Below are 19659 nucleotides of genomic sequence, written 5' to 3'. Positions count from 1 at the left end.
ACCAAAGCCCAACGACTCTGCGTGCCAACGCTGGATGTCTTGGATAACTCACTCTGAGGTCTTGAATAAGATACAAACTCTCTCATTCATGACTTTGTGGGAATTAGATTCAGTGGACTTGTTCCAGAATGCTTGATTAGAGTAAGGCCTTTAACTCAGACACTTTAATTGCCTTCTGCTGCCAGTTCAATTGAGGGGGCACTTCTTTTCCATTGGAAAATCTGCCACACGGCATCCCACTTATGAAAGGAAAGGCTAAGGTGCCAGACATTGCTTTCCCATGTTCTCTCCATAACTGTACACTGAGTAGATGCTGTTATGATGACATTACTAGCTATACAAGTTAGTTTTGAGAGCATTTAAGGAATATTGCGTACACTGCCTCGGTTCATTGTTTCACAGTCGAAAAAGAAACAACAACAAACTATGGAGACGGCAACAACTATAAACGACAACGTTTATGAGTGCTTAAACTATACCACAACTCCAGTTTAAAAAGTATGAAGACATTTTTATCGCTCATAACTTCTGGAGAGAAATATCCCAGACACTTGATAAAAACTTTGTAGTGCGCACAAGTCAAATTTCCGCGCAACACTTTCAAATGGAGCATACATTGAAAGGCTATGCATTCGCTGTATGCGAAGCGTTGGTGTAAATACTGAAGTATACATTGGTTTTTAGTGGTTAAGGCACAAGTTGTACGTTGAGTTTGAGTCTGGCTCGCAACATTTCCCAATCATGCTTCCCTCGATCAATTCCTGAAAAATGGTACAATAAAATGAAAAAGAGACTGTAAGACACTAGCAAAAGTTAGAGTTGACTAATGCTTAACCAGTAGTTTCTTAATTTATTTATGATATATGATGCAAGTTTAATCAAGGACTTGTACAGATGAAAAGAAAAAACTTTTAACATTTAAAGGAGAACCTAAACGAATTTTGAAGTCTGAAAATACATGAACCTGAACCCCTACAGATAACCCAGATCTGTCATGGGCGGCACTAGGGAGGCATCAGGCTAAAGCAATAATGACAAGTCTGAAATGACTGGCCCTCTTTACAAGCAATTAAAATCAACCTGCCATAGTGCACTTTGTATCTTTCAACGTGTCTGTATCACAGAGATTGGCAGAGACTATCATTGGTCAATAGATATGGAGAACAATATCGACTAAGAATGGTGATATACTTCAATAAGCCACATAACTACATGGAATATGTACACAAATGCACATATTTGGGGATTTAACACTTACAGCCATTGTTTACCTTGTCCAAGGTAAAAAATAATAATTCGGAATTCACTACCCGCTACGGTTGGTAGGGAAACAAGTTAATTTTCTGTCCCGAGCTGAAACTTTTACAGAAACCTTTTTGCATTTTTAGCTCTTCATTATTAAACATGCTTAAATAAGACCGGTTTTGCATGCAGCAGATTTTAGGTTTTATTATTATTATGGGAACATTTTGGTCCAAACACACACACACACAAATCTCAGACACACTTTACAAGAAATGGTATTTTCTAGTAAAAAAAATCTCAAATTGAGAGCACTGTGTCTGGGACCAGTTAATGTGAAATACCCAAATATGTGTATTATTATTTTCAGTGGCAAAATCAGACATTAAAGGTGAAGTATGAAAGTTTTTTTAATGTAAAATACATTAACAAAGTTTATTGTTCATTGATTATTATTAGAATGCCATTCATTGGTTTATCTCCCCCAAAGTAGTAAACATTGAGATATACACCATCAAAATATTGAGAGTGGTCCGCTTAGATCCATCAATAGCTGTTTCCATCCACCTATTTTCATGCACATATCGGGACATCGAATAAAAACACGCTGGATGGAAACGCCAAAATGCACATAAATGTGCATCAAATAAAAAAAAAATTATCCAATAAGAAAACAAATTACGGTGGAAACACATTTACCGAATGAACTCCTCGATGCGCATTTAAAAAAAAACTTGACTTTGTGATGGGACGGCATAACTGGACCAACCAGCAGACCGATCTCATAGCACAGCATCTGAAACGCTGTTTTGGTTGTTCTGAAATGCCACAGGAAGTGACGACATTGTGTTCTCGCATATGTTAAATTCACAACTTTGGATAGAAACATAGCTAATCTCTTTCCAGCTTAACGTGAGTTGGGGACGATGGCTGTCACGTAACATGGGAAATTCAGCTTCGGTTACAGTGCGAGCCAAAATTCGCTGCATTAAGACCTTCAAAGATTGAACAGGTCATAATAAACAGAATGTTATAGTGTGTTGGTGTGGACTCTAATATAGTTATTGTTTTAAAGTTATCTTTATGGGCCTTTAGTCTACTCAATTGCTTACTTATGACACATAGCAACACAGCTAAAAGCATTCCTAATATGTTGGACCTTTTATTAAAAGTAGCTACTTTTACCTGTTGAAATATGCCTTCACAAGAAGGAGCTGTGATTATGATGTTTGATTTTTGAGTCCTGAACAAAGCCTCTGATGTGACCAAATATGAACCAATTATCAAATAAACAAAGAAAATGTTCTGCAGAACAAAAGTCAAAACCCAAACAATCTTTAACTCTGCACAGTGTAAAGAGGATGATGCTGCAGACAATGTAGATGAGAAGCATTTATGGAGAGGAAGGAAATCCATGGTTGACTGCTTTCGCATTCTGAGATGAAAAATTAAGTTTTAATTTTAGGACTCCATCAAAATGGAGCACAAACAGCTAACAGGCAGTCTATTTGTGTACCCTTCAGGGATGCTCTGTGTCTGCCTCCATTTGCCTGCATACTCTCTCTCTCTCTCTCTCTCTCTCACACACACACACACACACACACACACACACACACACACACACACACACACACACACACACACACACACACACACACACACACACACACACACACACACACACACACACACACACACACACACACACACACACACACACACACACACACACACACACACACACACACACACACACACACACACACACTGATGAGAAAATATTCCTTTCTGATACAAACACAAACGTCACACACAACGGGTAATGTTTTCCAGCACCTATATGGCTTGTTTCAAAGGAAGATGGCAACCTTTCAACTCAGATTCAAACTTCACATCCTGTTGCTAATGGTCACACATGCCCACATCACCGGAGGAACATTTATCTCTGTTTAGTAACTCATTACAGTAAACAGACATCCGCAATTTAGTGGCCTGTCCCCGGCTGAAGCTGTCCACGGAAATGTCTCTGTTGTTTACGGTGCTAAATAATATTTAATAGGGCAGAACATGCTATATGTGGTAAGAAAAGGCCTCATAATTATGAAATATCAGTTTTGGTTAGACATTAGTTTATTGATTTAGATTTATAGACGACACAAATTACAAATTACAATGAGCAAATTGTATCATTTATTATTCTACTATTTATAATTTATTTATAAATAATATTGTTATAATAAACTAATTTATTTAGTTTAATAATATAATTATTTTCTAATTAATGTAACTTATATATATATATATATATATATACACATTTTATATGAGATTAAATACATTTATTCTTGAATTTTATATAATTATAAAATAATACTATTGTGTTATATATATATTTATATATACAGTATATGCACACACACACGTTCATCACAGTAGTACATTTACCAAGGGTTAAATTACACATGACTGGAATTGTCTTTTTCCTTAGATAATAACATTGGACATTTCACTGATATTAACCAGTGAACTAGAAACCCTCCACAGTTTCATTTCCTAAATCTGGTCATCTTAGATTAGAGTCTTTCTTTCTTTGGAAAACTCAATCTTAGGTCAGAGAGAGAGAGAGAAAGAAAGAAAGAAAGAATAGAGAAAGAGAGGCGAACTGGAGTCCCAAGGCAAGTTGTCAGAATATATGTGAGAGTCTGGAGTTTATTTTCTAGTAAAAGAGCCTGCTGCATCACTAGTGGTGACAGGGTTATGAGACATAGCACCCTGTAGCATGAAGATACAGTATGCATGAACTTCAGACTTCAGAGAGACGAATGCACAGGCACAGCTGAGGTTTTGGAAAGGCAGTATGGGTGGTTTGTATTTGGGGATTTGGGAGTAGATCTTATTGTTATGCACCAGCTGCAGAAACATTTGCTGTAATGGATCCCAAAAGATACGCTGGGTTTAATGTAGGGCAGTCCCCACACACTGTCTGCCTGGCAAGTGCCTACACTGTGGTAGTGGGAGGGCGTCCGTCTGTGTGTATAAGAATGAATATAAAATGTGTCTTTGTACATGTGCATCCCATGTTCATTTGCCTTTACCCACCACCTGGGTAAAAATAAAAATGGCCCAGCAAAATGACCCAGCAAGCTGAACACAACTCTGGGTTAAAAAAGTGAGCCAGAATTTTTTAGAGAGACAAATGTGAGTAAACACTGGTTTTGATCAATGAAAGAAACTTACAGGAAAATAAATATATATATTGAACTGATTTCTTTTTTAAATACCACATTACTGGAGACATGCCATCAATACATTTTAGGAATAAAACTCAAAACTGAGTTCACAGCATGACTCACTAATGGATGGATGGATGGATGGATGGATGGATGGATGGATGGATGGATGGATGGATGGATGGATGGATGGATGGATGGATGGATGGATGGATGGATGGATGGATGGATGGATGGATGGATGGATGGATGGATGGATGGATGGATGGATGGATGGATGGATGGATGGATGGATGGATGGATGGATGGATGGATGGAATATAGTTATGACTGACCGCTGACAGACATGGCAAAACCTAATCATAGTGTTTTATTCTGATGCAAGTGTCTTTAGTCCAGAGACGGTGTGGTGAGAAAGAAGGAGTTTTAAGAGAGAGAGGCTGATCTGAAGTGACGTGGTCAGTGGCTGTAAATAATCTGGGACATTGTGTCTCAGTTCTTCAGTCTCAGCACTGGCTAAGAGCACAGACTCACAGGTAAGTCATGTCAGCCACACTTAAAAGAGTATGAGGGAAAATCATTCGGTGGCCAACCTCGTATCCCACCACCAACATTCAGACTGAACCTAATCCCCGAAAGAGCAAAAGAGGGTGTGATCATGGGATGTGTGAAGGAAAGGCTGCAGCAGGGAGTAAAATGATAAATTAGCGACATCAGCTGTGTTCTGCCCTTCTGAGCGCACGGCTGTTTCAGAACATGTCACGCTCAGAAAACAGGGAAACCCCAAAATAAGCCAGGATCGCTTCCAGCAATGTGAAACAGCATTCACAACACATTTAAACCAAGTAATGCATTTCTGAGTAAAACACAACATTAAGTGGAAAACAAGGTTGAACTGATCTTGGTTCTTATTCCTCAGGGTTTCATGGGCTAATGCAATGTAAAAGAAAGAGTAAGAATATACTTATAATCATTGAAGTCATTAAAATAGGCTCAATTTTGATATCACGTTGTGATTAAAGACGAATACAAACAGCAGATAAATGAAAAAAGCAGATTTGTCCCAATTCAAATGGGATTTCGTGGCTGGGGCGAACAAGTCTTGTGCTGAAGATGCACAGAAAACCACCACAGCATTTGGACGGATGGCCTGTTACGCTCACAGAGCACGTCATTAATCTCTCCTTTCCTCTCATTCAAATAAACAACACCATTAAGACAGCAGTTCTGCCCATCCACATACTCATAGTAAATAAGCCTGCTGCGCGGTTTGAAATGTAAAAGCAAGTTTATGGGCAGGCAGGCAGTAATGATGTTTACTCAAAGGCTTCTGGTCCTCAAGGGGACGAAACAAAGACACGGCCATCAAGGGCAGATCACTTATAATCAGCCTCTAAACCCATAAAACACGCTGTCTGTTCTCTATAGGCAAACAATGACTCTTGTATTTTATATTGCGGCGCATACAAGCCAAGACTTAAATGTCTGCCAGAGTGTCCCTCTTAAACATAATAAAAATTAAAGTAGCCACTCAAACTAACCACATACGGATTTGTGAAATATATCCAGCATGACCCCCATTCGCCCAATTAAACATGCTGTGGAGCTGTCCAGGGTTTATCATATTGAAGAAACAGCCATGAAAAGAGGAGGACAGGGTGATTTATAATCAGACTGAGGGATTATGTAGCTGGGTCATAGAGAAATCAATGGACATTTTACATAGCAATCGGCTTCAATCAAAGGAACGCCTTTCAACGCTTGGTCGGGGCATCGGCAGTGAGATTAGAGAATTAAATAGTCAATAGGATCTTCACTGCACAAGCAGACGCATGTCGAAATGAAGAATCGCTTCGCTTGTTATGTTGTAAGCATCTCAATTTCTATTGCTCATAATGCTCATGGCAGCCACCCACAACACCCCAGCATTTTGGCGACGTTCATACCGTTTACATCAGAAAATGTGAAAATCTTGCTTAAATAATATTGTATTATATTGTAAAATCTATGGATACCACACTATTAAAATTCCAGTCAACAAATATATATCTATTTTTTAAATATATAAATAATACATACTTTTCATTATATTCAAATCAAAAATAGCTGAATATTAAAATTCAATAGTATAAATAATACAAATCAAAATTAATTTAATTTAAGCATCATAATATTATATTTGCAAGTATGAAAAGGGATGTTTAATATAAAATAGAATATTAAAATCATACAAATCATATTTTAAGCATACTAGAAAAACAGTTAAATGACAGATGGAAATTTGTTTTAAAGTTGAAGATGAGGTTGCATTAATATCCATGTATTGCCATGAAATGATGGTGTGCAGGTGATGTGGGATCCCACCCTGATCTCTTCTTATAATATAAGTGAAAATGTTTGACAATGACATAACCTGGACCCGAAACTCAGACAGTCAGACTCATTTTTATGACCAACAGAACAAGAAACTGATTTAACTGATAAAGCCTGTCTGTATGTGACACGATCTGCTAGGTTGAAAAAGGCCAACAAGCGTACAGACTGACTCACGTGATCTCAAGATATGGAGACGAAAATAAACCGATTTGACATAATTGTGTGCCGTGCACACTGTAAAACAAGCAGCTGAGGGAGGAAAAGCAAAAGACAATGGTAGAGTTAAGCAAATGGATGTTGAGCGTTACATCATCGAAAGCTAAATCTTTTGTAATATATGTTCCATGCAACTTTTTCACAAAAGGAATGACAGCTTGTCTTCATAATTTTACCCTGTCAATCAAACTCTGAACATCAGCCTTTGTTCGATGTATAGACAAAAATATAAATATGCAAATGAACGGTTCTGACTCCCTACAATTTCAATTCTGACTGCTTTTTTTTTTTACCCCCGTTCAATTTGACCATTTTTGGTCAAAAATGCAAATACACATGCAAAAAGGGTATAAATGGAGGCAAGCTGTTAACCACATGATTGACACAATATCTAAATTCAAACAAACCCACTTCAATAAACATGTAAATAATTGCCTTGCATTTTCATCTAGTACTCGGTACCAAGTCAACACTAAAATATATAACTTTACTTTTTTTAGACTCAATTCAGTAATCATGTTTTGATTATAATAAATAACAACTAATATTGAAAAGTAATAAAATGTCAAATACAAAGACAAATGTAGCAATAATAAGACTAAATAATAATATAATAGTAAAAAAAACATTGAACAGTAATCAAATATAAAATACAATGATGTGTAACAAGACTAAAGTTAATAATAATAATATAATACTAATATACATTGAATAGTAATCAAAATGTAAAATGCACCTGCAAATAACACATGTAATACATTTCATTTTAATTTATTAAAGATGACATATTATGCCCCTTTTCACAAGGTGTAATATAAATCTATGGTGTCCCCAAAATGTATCTAGGAAATTTCAGCATGTCAAAAAATAAGCCGATCAGATTTCGCTCCCCTTCTGATGTAGGAATGGATCTTCTTATAATATTACCGGCCTTTAATCTGCACGTTTACATCGACGGCGCCATGGTTTTTGCATTTCAAAAAATGACAACAGTAGGCTAGTTCTTACAAATGGCAAAAGTTTGAGCAAAGCATGCAAACTGTTCTTTCGTTGCAGCACACACGAGCACAGAACACTATTTGACCAAAATAAATGTCAGCTTTCTTATAAAGACCTCAGGGAACTGTGTCAACTTGTGTAAAAGCTAAACATGATGATGGTACATGTAAGTCGATGATGAATCAATGTAACTCCACAACTACATAAATGTATAAATGTATCCACTAACCATTCAGAAACGTCCAGGTGTCACTCTGTAAGGCTGCACTCAGCTACTGGTGGTTATTTTCTGAGATTTTGGATTAATGACACTATTCGCGTGTTTTGTAATTGTTTCCGAAGCTCGTGTATGATCGCCTCGCGGGGAGCAGCAGCTCATTTGCATTTAAGGGGACACACCCAAAAAGTGTAAATTTTACCATAAAAAATTATCTGTGGAGTATTTTGAGCTGAAATTTTAAAGACACATTCTAGGGACAACATAGATTTATATAATATCTTGTGAAAAGGAAGGGGCATACTATGTCACATTTAAGAATATACATTTAAAAAGAACAATTATAGCCTACGTTTAATTTAAACAAAATGTAAAAATAATAATAAAGAATACAAATTCAAAAGAAAAATTAACAAAAAATTCAATCTATTAATTTTTTTTATTTTAAACTGTTTTATTTCTTTTGATTATTTTCATTACTTCTAAAGCACTTTGAATTACCATTGTGTATGAAATGTGCTATATAAATAAACTTGCCTTGCTTTTGCCAATAGTAAAATTACATTTGTTGAATAAATTACATTAATTTTTAACTTATTATTAAGTATATCATTTTAAGACGGTTGCAGGTAATTAAAAGAGAAGATTCAGAATGAAAAGAAATCATGACAATAATATTCAAACAGTTTGAAGCATACTTTCTTAATATGACAGTGGTTGAAGACCCGTGGTCATTTATGCTGATCTAGTGTTGAGAGGACTAAGGTTTGTGCTGATCTATTTTCAACTCCGAATGGCCACAGTTTCCCAGGTTTGCTGAATGTGAATGCTCAGCAGGAAATCTGCAGGGACTCTAAGCAAATTCAAAAATTTTTTGCCAATAATAAAACTTTCAGATCGAGTCAAGAAATAACTGTGATGAGTGAGATAATGAAAGCAGTATAGAAATTGAACCAGGCCATTTCACACAACGTGCATATTTATTTCAGCAGTGTGTTTACACTGTTGTGCTGTTTATGAATGCTGTGTGAAACAGGCCCGAGTCCTTTTCGAACATGCTTTGAAGATGACTTAAAAACAAGTCCCTCCAGCGGTTTTTGGGAAAGCATTTATGGAACATCCATAACGTAAACACATGCACACTCCCCTATCCCATGTTAGCTTCCAGCTCTACAGCCAATCAGCATCAATTCTGATCCTCATAACCCTCCATCGACATACACACTCTCTGCATGATTGCATGTCCTTCATCTACCCCTGCTGTGTGCCCACTAGGAGCTCCTATTTAATCCTTTCAGGCATGGGAATGCGGCACGTGTTGAATATGGATTCGTACAATTTTCCCCTTCGGTTAACTCTTCAGCTGGTGTACAATCCCACACAATCAAGAAAACACAAACATATTCACTGAGCCAGCAGCTTGCATGTGTATGTGTGCGTGATAGTGCCTGTGTTCATGTCCCCTCTCCACACCGGGGTTTGTGTTATCATGTTTTTGGCTTTACATACAGTATGTATGACGGTTAGGCTACAGTCTTGCAGTAGCAGAGTGTCAAGAGTTAAGAATGTAACACCATTAAACACGCCGCCGCAGGGCTGTGCTGGAACCTCTCACTCTCTCTCAATGTTTTCACTGCTGTGCAACAGCGGCAAACAAAATGCCATGCTGACTTCACACTCTGGAATGACCAGCATCTACTGCGCTCGGTTAAGGTCAAGTCCAGATTTTAGTGTAGTCTGGCAAGTAAGATTGAGTGAATGCAACCATGTTTGTGTGTGTGTCCAGCCCTGTTTACAAGGTTTTAACATCTGACTTGTGTGATCTGATCACAAGTGGTCAGGCAAGACAGGTCGGCATCTATATCTGGTATAACATGATTGGATTTTTAAGGGGATTTTTTGTTTCTGGTTTTGTGGCTGCATATCTCACTCATGATGATGAAGTGAAGAAAAAAAGAAAGGTAAGAAATTCCAAAAGAATTGTCAGTGTCTGTCAAATGTACCTGAATTGAATATGCACAGGCTGAATTTACAGTGACTGTATTTGAGTACCTATAACAATAAATAAATAAATAAATAAAATAAAATTAAATATTTTAGGTGGACTTGAGACAACTATTCAAAAGATTGGGGGTACATAAGATTAAAAGAAAAATAAATGAATACTTTTATTCAGCAAGGATGCACTTGTGATCAAATGTGGCAGTGCGACGTGCATAATACTGTACGACTAAATGAACCCTGCAAAAACGGTATCATGGTTTCCACAAAAATATTAAGTTGCACAACTGTTTTCAACATTGATAATAATAAATGATTATTAAGCACCAAAGCAGAATATTAGAATGATTTCTGAAGGATCATGTGACACTGAAGACTGGAGTAATGATGCTGAAAATTCAGAATATATTTAATATTTATTTTTAGATTGATAATATTACTGTTTTTTTTTTTTTTTTTTTTTAGTAAATACAGCATGGGAGAGCATGAGGTACTTTTTTTTTTTGCATGTATTGTTCTTTTGAAGTCATGTTAAACGTTCAAAACACTTGTTTAAACGCAACTATAGTCTTTCACTGTACAAATGCAGGTGGTTTTTGATCAACTACCTGAGAAAGTGATCAAATCACAAAATGCTTTGGTTCCTTTACATCAGCATTTTGTGCTGTCCACTTGTGATCAGATCACTTGAGATGGATCTAAACACAAATGTAAACTGCATCTGTGTGTCCTATATATAGTTCTGAAAATCATTGTATTGATTACAGGTCAGATTCAGTTAAACCTCGACTCTGACCCTTCCGCTTCTCTCTTTTCCAAATGGCAACCCATTTTTGAATCTCTCCATCTCATCTCAGCATGCAGATAAGTATTAAATAAAGCCCAGCATCTCTTTGCCTCGTCGAATTCTGTCTGTAATATTTAATATCAGATTCAATTAATATCTCCACAGTCCTTACAAACACAGCCCCACACTTAATCATTGCAGAAACATATCCCTCATTGTCAGAATAAAATCAAATAATCCTGATAAGACTGATCTGGGAGCAAGAGGCATGGGGGCTTTACAAAATGCAGAGACAGAATTCACTCATTCTTGGGCATTTGATATGAATTGAGCATAAAAGAAGAAATGCATTACTGGTTTTGAATCAGGGATCCTGATGAAAAAACAACAACGTGCGTTTTGGACACTGTGTAGTTTCCACCAGAATTTCTTCACTACAGAAAACTTCTTCTGACACCATTCGCGGTGGTTTAAATAAGTCTTTTCAGCAGAGGAGAGCACAAAAAGGAAAGACTGAATATCAAAAGCATGTGGCGTAAAGCAAAATGTGGATGGAAGCAGATACGCTGCAGTACACACATGAGGGCCCTTAACCCTCTGGATGATGCCCTCAGAAAGGAAAACAGGGCTTCCTTTTCAGTTTCTGCTTTCTGATTACTACACAGACTAATTATCTTCCCCCCGTTTCATCTGAATGTGTGTGTGAAGATGCTGCTTTCGGCAAACAGCATCCGGCACCAAACTGTGCTCAGCCCAGCACAGCGAGAATACGAACCTCAAACGGCTGCAAGCACTGACAGATTTACACCACAGTATCCAAAAAAGTGCCCCTATTATGCTTTTTTGGGGGATTTTAACATTTTGTAGTGTGTAATATAGCGGTTTGTGAATGTAAAATGTCTGCTTTTCAAAGATCAAAGTACATTATACGTTTTAAAGTAAAGTAAAAGGTCAGCTAAAAGAAAGAACCGATTCTGAACTGCCTGGAACGAGTCACCAGTAATTCCAGTATTACCTCCTGCACACACATACGTAGGTTTGTAAAAAATGGGCATAATGCCCGTTTATGGTCTTCATTGGCTGCCTGCAAAAAACACCTACTTTAACTAAAACACTGTAGATATAGTAATGGGTGTTTCGTTTCTGACACACGCTATAAGCGGTAGACCAATCACAACAGAGTAGGCCATCTGACCAATCAGAGAAGAGTAGGCTCTCGAAAAGGAGGGGTTTAGAGAGACTGAATCCTTCATCAAGCCGTTTCAGACACTGTGTGAAAAGAGGTGATGCTGCAATGTATATTATGAGAAAATGTTTTTTTCTTTTCTTGGATGCATGTAAACCTCCAAAACAAAATGAGAAACTTTTAAATTAGCATAATATGGACACTTTAAATATATCCTCGCCTGGTCATTGGTGTATTGGAGTTCAGAATTAATGAGAACTTGGTAGTAAATAAAACAAAAGAAAGATCAATGATTCTGTAAACAGTTGGTCACATTTGCTGATTGTTATACAATATCATTAGTCTATCATTTTGTTTTCTTATGTTCTTCCATACAACTATAAAACTGTGTGCTTTTTTTGCAAGATACACTCCAGTGAGACTGTAGATCCCCATTATTTACTGCCAATGGAAGAGACTGCAGGCTGGAAACTCACTGTTTACAGTGCCTTGTCCTCACAGACCCCCAAAACAGCAGAGCAATAACAAATATAAACAGAGTAAAAAATAAAAAAATAGCAGAACTACCAGCACACCACCATGGCAGGCCAAGCAGCCAAGAAATATTGCACCCTACAGGTCTTTATTTAATACTGTACTACCGAGCGTTTGTAGGTCATCTAATATACAGTAAGTAGATTTATCATTTAAGATCTTTGTAAATTAGATACGTTTTTAGATTTTCTTATGCTATCACACTTGGGTTATAAAAATACTCCATATTAAACATAATTTTCCTATTGGAAAATCCAGCTACAACCAACTTCTGTTATTCTAGTTGGTAGTTATTGTTTTGTGTAGCTGTCCGGAGGCCAATATGGACTGATTTATAGTTAACATTTTATCTTTGCTTTTTGACATAACAAATTATCAGACTGCAAAAAAAAAAAAAAAAATGTATCATGGATATTTATTATTACTAATAATTTACTATCAATAGTATAGTTTTAGGATGGATGGATAATATATCAACATCTATGGTGGATGGATAGTCTAGAAAGTAACTCAATATATACTTTGCATAATTAATCCACTTTTAAAATTAACAGCCATTTAATCCCTTCTGAGAAATGTGTAGCTTAACAATTAAACAAGCCCAAAAAAGAAGAAAAAAAATATCTTTTTTTAAATGTAGTGCTGCTGAATATTTTTTTGCATTAGTCAGTCTAGTACTAAGCACCTAACTAATAAAGTGTATGAAAATTACTAAGTGTTGCCTCGCAGTAATTTAGTTAATTGTGCAAAATGTCCAGTGTCCTGAAATGCTGAATTACCAACCTTCAACCACTGACTATAAATTAAGAAGATTGCATAATGCATACCAATCATAAATTCCTCAAGTAAAACATAAATATGCAAAACGAGAGACGTGTCATTTAAAAAGTAGGTTCAGCAAAGCCTCACAAATCCATAAATAAAGACCTGGCCTCTCAGTTTGGCTCAGGACAAATGATGTGACTTTAGATGGGCAAAATGCATGGCTGCTGCAGTGCTGTTGAGCTTTTAATTAACTGGTGAGCACTGTAGGCCTTAGTCACCTCCATTAATCACTTATTTTTCATGTCTGCAGGAATCATGAGTGCACACACGGTGCAGCTAAACCTGAACATATGCTTCCGGCTATGTTAATAGCCAAGTGCCAGTGACCGGCCTCTCTAAACGTCATCTCTTCCTTTATGATAATTTGCACTTGTGTTCTTTTTTGAGTAACTGACACCCATTAGCACAAACAAAGTGCATGAGAACATTAATCTTTCATGGCAGACTTGACTCGTGGGATGCAATTGAATTTTATCCTGGATATGCAAGGTTTTAAATGAGTTTCTTCTGATGTTGCCGCAAAACTAAAGAAAAGGGTACCTTTAAAGTTAAGTGTGCAGAACCAAGGATTAGGACTTAAATTATTTAAACATTCATTAGTGTTATTTAAACATTCATTGGATTAAAAGTTGACTTAAGTCAAAGTATGCAGCTAAAACATACTTGAGTGAAAGTTATAATGTTCTAACTGTATTTTATGAAAATCATAAAGTGAATATACAGTATACACACACACACACACACACACACACACACACACACACACACACACACACACACACACACACACACACACACACACACACACACACACACACACACACACACACACACACACACACACACACACACACACACACACACACACACACACACAATTTTTAACTTTTTATACATCTATTTAAAGGACACTTAAAAAAAAGAAATAAGAAGGAGACCACAACAGCATAAAAATACCTCTTAAATGCACTGGAAATATGATGATAAAAAAAAAATATATAGTTTTTTGGAGTTCATATTTAAAAGGGCCTAAACTATGGCCTATACGGGCCACAAACAATGCAGTCAATGGACCAATGTCAGTCACTGACTGTTATTTTAGTCTGCTGCCACAGATCTATATTAAAACAGCCTCTTCACAAGATATTACAGTTCCAGCAGCTGCACATCTCCGGCCCGTCTTGATTATTTGCACGGTAAACATTCGGATAGTACCTTCCCACATCAAACTGAGCTATCCAGCAGGATTACAAGCTATCACTGCAGAAAAACGACGCAACACTTGCGTAACCAGATATGTTAATGCATTTCTCCCGAAGCATCACACAGCATTATATTGCAGGCAATCCTTATTCATGAAGGCGCTCAAGTTTACAATCAACACTTTATGAAGCATCTATTGCTATGCGGGGAATGTCTACAGTGGCCCTCCAGTTGCCTGGCCTCATGGGACTGGCACGCGGCTCTCAAAAGCGGCACGTTCTGATTCAAAGACTTCAATGAGAGAGAGAGAAAAAGAACCTGGGGAAGAGTGAGCAACGAAGAGAGAGAAGGAAAAAGGAGAAAAAGCTCTCCCTTCACCACAGGACTGCTCTTACTGAGATAAGCGTGAGGAGCCACCGGGTGAACCATCACCTAGACCACGAGCAGGACCAGAGTGAGAGGATGGAGAGAAAACGGGATGAAAGGAACGAAGGAAATATGCCTGGAATGAATGAATGCAGGCGGGCATGAGGGAAGGAATGGTGCACATGTTTGAAGTCCATGTATATCAATATCTCTTATTTCCTTCACTGAGACTGCACTGGAGAGATTGTAAAGAGCTCAAAAGAGCCACAGAACAAAGACGGGTTCCCTGGCTGAGGAACAAAGAGGCAAGCAGAGCCCAGCTCATTTTATGTCTTTCATGGCATTTTCATAGGCTTCTTGACATGTCTTCGATCAGGCAAGAGCAGGGAGAGAAACCCATCCACACCTTGAGCAGCATTCAAAAGCCTGTGAAACTTGAAAAAATTTAAGATGTATGGAAGAAGTTGAATTGAGACCCTCATGGTGGCTGCCATCCTCTTCGGTGACTTCCTGCCTTACTCTTAAAAGAGTGTTTTGGGCAAGATAGAGATCCAAACGCAGATGTCCAAACACACACACACACACACACACACACGCTTACACATGCTGCTTTAGATTTCTTCTGTCAGTGTGGGCTAAGTGTGTAAGACACCCCTGTGGGCTTTCAAATCATCCAAAGTAGAAAGAACAAGGACTTCAAACCACTTACAGGGGTAGACTTTTACATTTTCTGAAGCAACATGAGTGGCCTTGCCTGTGCAAAACTCCCTGCCACAAGTCTAGCGGGCTGTGGGTGGCAGCCATGTTGCTATGCAGGTTACTACTCATTTAGCATACTTCTGTACTATTCTATGCCATTTTGTAGAATAAGAGCTAGCTGATTTTGCCCAAAACCAATAATTATTTTAATGTTTTGCCCGATAACAGATCAATGACCAATTAAAAAATTCTGCACTACTTTGTCTAAATAAATTTTAAAAAAAATTTTTTTAAAGGGGTGGTATAATGCCCTTTTCACAAGATGTAAAATAAGTCTAAATGAGTCTGTATGTGACGTTTTAGCTCAAAATACACCACAGATATTTTATATAGCATGTTAAAGTCGTCACTTTTTGAGGGGGAGCAAAAACGCAACGTTTTTGTGTCTGTTCCTTTAAATGCAAATGAGCTGCTGCTCCTGTCACAGAGGGCGGAGCTTCAAGAGCACGTGTCCTTTTACCTCACAGCTCACACAGACATGGGCTGCATCCCAATTCGCCTACTTATACTACGCCCTAAAAGTATGTACTCTTTTTGTGAAGAAAAAGTACATACTTTTGAGTGTGTAGCAAAAGAGTAGGCAAGCTTTGGGACATACTACTTCGTCATCTTTAACGGACAGATCTGTCGCGTGCATCCTGTCACGGTAAACTGCCCTGTCAATCATCTTGTCACAGTTAAAATCCTCCATTCAATCTCATTAATTTCCTACCATTTCGGGGAGAAATGTAGTAGCACGTTCATCTGCCAGTCGTGGGTCTTTCATGCGAAGACTCTCCTCATGTGTTTGCAATTTGAATGTAATGATGCATTTAAAAGTTAATGGCTAAACGTGTCTTTACAAAAGTTCACAATGCTGCTGCAGATGCAATATACTGTAGACAACATTGAATAAATACATCTTCGTCAGGTTAGATACTGATAATTAATCACTTAAACCCCTTTATCTAAACCTCTCTACTGTCACGGTGGGTAGTGGAAAATGGAAAAGGACTCAAATGCGGAGTGAAATGAAGGTTTAATAAAGATAAAACAAGAAACAAACAAACCAACAAAGGAAATCAGAACTTAATCCAACACGGAACAGGGCAGGACAGGCACAGACACACGTAACATGAACAACGAACCAGCACAGGACAGCAAACACAGGAAGACTAAATAGGGAGGCAAACAAGGAGGGTAACGAGCAGGACAGGTGGGACAACTAAACCAATAATCAGATAACAAGGGGGAGGGACCAGACAATGACAAGAGCACATGGCCCCAAAATAACAAAACACCCATGTGCATCACAAGACAGGACAGACATGTGACATTACCCCCTCCCTACGGAGCGGCTACCAGACGCTCCATAAGACCAGGGCGGGACGGGAGGGACAGACCAGGGCGGGACGGGAGGGACAGACCAGGGCGGGAGGGAAGGGACAGGCGAAGCGGACAGTTCATCGGGCGGCCAGGGCGAAGCGGACAGTTCATCGGGCGGCCAGGGCGAAGCGGACAGTTCATCGGGCGGCCAGGGCGAAGCGGACAGTTCATCGGGCGGCCAGGGCGAAGCGGACAGTTCATCGGGCGGCCAGGGCGGTGAAGACCCCTCGGGCGGCCAGGGCGGTGAAGACCCCTCGGGCGGCCAGGGCGGTGAAGACCCCTCGGGCGGCCAGGGCGGTGAAGACCCCTCGGGCGGCCAGGGCGGTGAAGACCCCTCGGGCGGCCAGGGCGGTGAAGACCCCTCGGGCGGCCAGGGCGGTGAAGACCCCTCGGGCGGCCAGGGCGGTGAAGACCCCTCGGGCGGCCAGGGCGGTGAAGACCCCTCGGGCGGCCAGGGCGGTGAAGACCCCTCGGGCGGCCAGGGCGGTGAAGACCCCTCGGGCGGCCAGGGCGAAGACAACAGTCCATCTGGCGGCCAGGGCGGAGATGACAGTTTGTCTGGCGGCCAGGGCGGAGACGAACAGGGTGAAGACGACCACTCGGGCAGCCATGGCGGTGAAGACCCAAGCGGAACAGGAATAGACCCTTGCTCAGGAACAGTCACAGACACCACCGGCTCAGGAACTGCAGCAGCAACAGACACCACCGGCTCAGGAACAACAACAGCAACCGGCTCAGGAACAGCAAAAGACACCGGCTCAGGAACAGCAACAGACACCACCGGCTCAGGAACTGCAACAGGCACCACCGGCTCAGGAACTGCAACAGGCACCACCGGCTCAGGAACAACAACAGCAACCGGCTCAGGAACAGCAAAAGACACCGGCTCAGGAACTGCAACAGGCACCACCGGCTCAGGAACTGCAACAGGCACCACCGGCTCAGGAACTGCAACAGGCACCACCGGCTCAGGAACTGCAACAGGCACCACCGGCTCAGGAACTGCAACAGGCACCACCGGCTCAGGAACAGCAACAGACAGCGGCTCAGACACCGGCTCAGGAACCAGGGCGAGCAGCTTGGGCGGGGCCGGCAGGAGGAGCAGCCCGGGCGGGGCCGGCAGGGCGAGCAGCTCGGGCGGGGCCGGCAGGGCGAGCAGCTCGGGCGGGGCCGGCAGGGCGAGCAGCTCGGGCGGGGCCGGCAGGGCGAGCAGCTCGGGCGGGGCCGGCAGGGCGAGCAGCTCGGGCGGCGCGGCAGGGATGGCAGTTACCTCCGGGCTGGTCTCTGGGTTAGAACCCACCAGACGACCCATTGAAGAGGTTCCTCTCCTTCTCCTCCTCCGTCTCCGGACCACCGAAATTGGAACAGCAGACACTGGCTCCGACTCAGGAACAGCAGACACTGGCTCCGACTCAGGAACAGCAGACACTGGCTCCGACTCAGGAACAGCAGACACTGGCTCCGACTCAGGAACAGCAGACACTGGCTCCGACTCAGGAACAGCAGACACTGGCTCCGACTCAGGAACAGCAGACACTGGCTCCGACTCAGGAACAGCAGACACTGGCTCCGACTCAGGAACAGCAGACACTGGCTCCGACTCAGGAACAGCAGACACTGGCTCCGACTCAGGAACAGCAGACACTGGCTCCGACTCAGGAACAGCAGACACTGGCTCCGACTCAGGAACAGCAGACACTGGCTCCGACTCAGGAACAGCAGACACTGGCTCCGACTCAGGAACAGCAGACACTGGCTCCGACTCAGGAACAGCAGACACTGGCTCCGACTCAGGAACAGCAGACACTGGCTCCGACTCAGGAACAGCAGACACTGGCTCCGACTCAGGAACAGCAGACACTGGCTCCGACTCAGGAACAGCAGACACTGGCTCCGACTCAGGAACAGCAGACACTGAAGGACTGAAGGGCGTCTCCAGGATCCGAGCTAAACGCTCTAAATAACCGATCAGTGCCCCCCCGGCCATGAGAATGGGCATCTCCCGATCTGTCTCCGACAGGGCAGACGTGGGTTGAACCCTCTCTGGCTGGGCAGACGTGACCTGAACAGTCTCTGACTGGGCAGACGTGACGCGAACAGTCTCTGACTGGGCAGACGGGACGTGAACGGTCTCTGACTGGGCAGACGGAACGTGCACGGTCTCTGACTGGGCAGACGGGACGCAAATGACCTCTGACTGGGCAGACGGGACATGAACGGTCTCTGACTGGGCAGACGGGACGTGCACGGTCTCTGACTGGGCCGGCGCAGATCTCCTCCTCCTCCTCCGTCCTCCCCGACGGATGCCTGAAGACTCGAGGCTGGCCGAAACCACCGATGACGTCCCAACGCT

At 41.0% G+C, this 19659-nt stretch overlaps 1 protein-coding gene across 6 annotated transcripts in view; it reads right to left on the bottom strand.

Annotated features, from left to right (window-relative positions):
• Window positions 1–19659, bottom strand: part of ctnnd2a (catenin (cadherin-associated protein), delta 2a) — a 259552-nt gene that overhangs the window by 149287 nt on the left and 90606 nt on the right. The window contains exon 1 of one of the 6 annotated variants that reach the window (XM_079601838.1): window positions 8293–8464. The exons of the other annotated variants lie outside the window; for them this stretch is intronic. The gene's annotated coding sequence lies outside the window, so the exon portion shown is untranslated. Of the gene's footprint in view, window positions 1–8292; window positions 8465–19659 lie in introns of those variants that run through there. 6 annotated transcript variants of the gene reach the window in all.

Source organism: Phoxinus phoxinus (assembly GCF_949152265.1).
Source record: "Phoxinus phoxinus genome assembly, chromosome: 24".
Lineage (NCBI taxonomy): Eukaryota > Metazoa > Chordata > Actinopteri > Cypriniformes > Leuciscidae > Phoxinus > Phoxinus phoxinus.
Note: the sequence above shows the minus strand (reverse complement) of the source record. Positions and strands in the feature narration are given on the sequence as shown.